Raw genomic sequence first — 3553 nt, 5'->3', positions numbered from 1 at the left:
TGACGGCGACCAGAGCAGACGAACTTCATCGTGCGGAAGGACACTGCGGTGTGACGTGATGAGGTGCTTGCATGGGCTCTTTTGCCGTACTTTTCAATACGCGGAGCGCGAAAAAAGAATAAATAAAGGGTTCGAAATAACGACTTAACGCAGATAGTAGAGTTTCTTCGCCGGCTAATATGCTGACGAGCATTAGACGAAAACTCTATTTTTATAGCTCGGAGTTCGAACTAAGCGTGTGTGTGTGTGTGTTTTTAACTATTAAAATATATGGAACTAAACTACCGGTATGCCTCACTTTTTGCTGAGGCAGCTATTGTGATGTGATACAGCTGATCCCTTTCTTTGGCTAGACAGATTAGAGAAAGAACAATGATGTATCAGCACGAAGGAGGTGCTCGTAATATAGGCCGACAGGTGTATTTGGGTGTTGTTTGCTTCTTTCAATTCCACCGCTCAGTTCTCCAGTCGACTTTGGTTTGTTTGCTTACCCGGGAGCGGCGGGAGCGCACGTTTCTCGCATTATGTGTCTTTCTCTCCCCCTCTCTCTGGAAAAAGAAGGTGAGAATAAAAAGCGGTGGGTGAAAAATGACTCTTGGTCGTCCTTCGAGCGTGTCGGGGTGTCAAGGCGCGCGAAGTCGTCCGAGCCCTTTGACTATTTATTTAGACAGAGAGGTGTTCTGGGCCGCTTCCAGTACACTGCTTACAGAGAAATGGTCTAGAGGACGGTTTGGGTAAATAATGAGACCCTATAAATAAGCCTGGTTAGCCGCTACCCGAGCCTCCGTCCTGTTGTGCTCCCCGTTGTCGCCCCCATCTTGCATCACTCGAACAACATGTTTTCCCTCTCTTTTCGCACCCTCGCGTGGCATGCCTCGGTGGCGGGCTCCGCTCGGCGCACCCTGCGCCGACCAGAGCCTCGCAAGACTCCCGCAGCCGCCGACGAACCGGACGCCGGAGATGGACGCTGTCACCTTCTGCAGGACGGGTCTGGGCAGACGCTGAACAATCGTAAGCAGCGTGTGTGCGCGGGACAAGTCCATATCGTTATAGTCACGAGAGAGTTTGTTAACTTCCCAACTCATTCGTGGTCATTTGTTCCTCGGATGAAAGGCGGCGATGACGAGATACAAAGTGTGCGAGCGTGACTCGAGTCGCTGCAGCCCGCTTCCATGTGCATCGCCTGCGCATGCCACGCCTTTCTCTCATTTTCTTCGAAAGACCGCTTGGCATACGGCATCCCTTAGCAAAAAGGGTATACTTCGAATATATTTTGAATATATATAATACGTATATCGGATATGCATTCCGTATGCATTAGAAATCATTTCAGAATATGCTTCCTAATAAGTCCGAAACATTCCAAAAATATCTGAACATATGTTTCGTTTTATTTTAAAATATGTAAAAAATATGGTAACATATTTCGCATATATGTAAATGTATGGTGTAAGTATAGGCACTTTTTTCGCATATTTTAAAATGTACTATAAATATGGGAACATATCTTTTTATATATTTAAAAATACGCCATACATATGCGTGAAAGATATTTAATATACCCCAAATGTGTTCGAAATATATGCCAAGTACATATTCAGTGCATTATAATGCATTAAAGACTTCGAAATATGCATGACATGTACTACTAAAAGGATATGATTAAAATCTTATGCAGTAGTAAAACTTCTGCTCATCCAATTCAAAAGGCACACTGAGAGAGTTCGGCCAATGCCCGCTAGAATGAGCGGACCTTCCGTTGTAACAGTGTGAAGGGTTTTGCTGTTGGCCACCCCATTTTTCATGCGCAAGTTCAAACTCGCAGTGAAAAGTTGTTTTCTAACACAATTTCTGATACTCTGACATTTTTTTAATGCCTGAAATTCGTCACAGTATCCTAGCACAGGTCATTTTTTATTTAGCTTCAAAACCTACCTTATGTATAAGCTTTTTCATCTTGGATTTAAACAAAATAATGCTTTTTCGAAAAAAAAGAAAAGAAAAGAAAAGAAATCTGTCAATCGAGCACACGGGTTCGCAGCACCTCTCCTAGATGGCGCCCGTCGCGGCATTGGATTCGGGCGGTGGACGCTAAATATCGTTACATCCTTAAAAGTGTTACGTTGTTTAGTGTGCACCGCCCTTAAAAGCTGGGGTGTGCATCACCCTTAAAAGATGGTTCACACACTTGCGTGAGTCTGACCATGTGGGACTGCAACAGCTTGCGACGTTGATCTTTTTACAGATTACTATGGCAACGGGGCGGTTTATGAGGCTTAGAACTCCGTCGCCATAGCAATCCGTAAAGGGATTCACGTCGCAAGCCGTTGCAGCCACACTCGGTCGGTTCTCACGCAACTGAGTGAATCGCCCTATGCGTCTGCTAAACTGATATGTTTAACGTGCTCCATGCAGCTGTGATTAGGGCATGTCCATTTCACGTTCGATATACGACATCAGGTATACATGGTTGCCCGAGCAGATGTTTGACGTTTACCAGGGATTTGATCCCAGCGCCACCGCACTGCATAATACTGAATCTGTTGATCATTTGTCTCGAAAATGTGTTGAAACTAGAGTAAGCTCGCCGAAAATGTGATGTCATTGCTATACTCCGTTTCACCTTATGTTGTACCGCAGCGAAGGCTGGAAGCGCGAGCTCATAGCGTTCGGAGATACTCTTAACGCACGAGAGCTTGTGCCGCCGAGATGTGCTCTAGAGGAAGGAGCTCGCTATTGTAGCCTTCCTGCGGTACATCATAAGGTGAAACAAAGTATAGCTGCGTTCATTTGACATAGTCAGTCTATTTCTTAGACTGCCTGCCTGCCACTGACGTCACGGCACTGAAAAGGCCGGGTATACTTGAATGTTAGCTTTTGCATCTTTTTCGTTTGCCGAGTTCGCAATACCTATAATTTCGCGATACTAAATAGCATAGCGAAACAGGTAAAGGCCGGGGATTCAGAAAATATAGTTAGTTGGGATAGCTCAAGAAATCACCGGAGTACCCCTTTATTAAGTGTATTCTGCCACTGCCGGTGCTTAACTGCGCTATCTCTAGTCCGTTCCCAAGATAATTTGAGAGAGAGCATGACCACTTGTTACCCTTGCAACACTATGGTTTGGTTTTCCACGGGCTTAGCGAAACGCCAGTCGATTTTGACGCACTCACCACCACCCTGGATACACTATAGGTACAGAAGCTGTTGATATGCTTGACAGCAAGCCCGATCTGTTGCTTGGACACAGGCGCAACGGCAACCTCGTCTGCACAAGCCAGTGCTTTCGTTGGACCCGCGCCCAAGTTAACACCCTTGATGTTCACATCAGCCACGATTGTTTTGCACAGTGGTTCTAAATATAAGCCGAACAACGAGGGTGACATCGGGCACCCTTTTCTGACTGACGATTTCACCTGATCAAGATAGTTTTGTGTCCGTTTACTAAAAGTCGAGTGGTCATGTGTGTACCAAATCTTAATGTACTTTGTTAAGCGTTCCCCCATGCGGCATCGTTCAAGGCAGGCAACGAGAAAAGAGCGGGACACCCTAT

Source organism: Ixodes scapularis, unplaced genomic scaffold, assembly GCF_016920785.2.
Source record: "Ixodes scapularis isolate PalLabHiFi unplaced genomic scaffold, ASM1692078v2 PGA_scaffold0__279_contigs__length_252992795, whole genome shotgun sequence".
NCBI lineage: Eukaryota > Metazoa > Arthropoda > Arachnida > Ixodida > Ixodidae > Ixodes > Ixodes scapularis.
Note: the sequence above shows the minus strand (reverse complement) of the source record.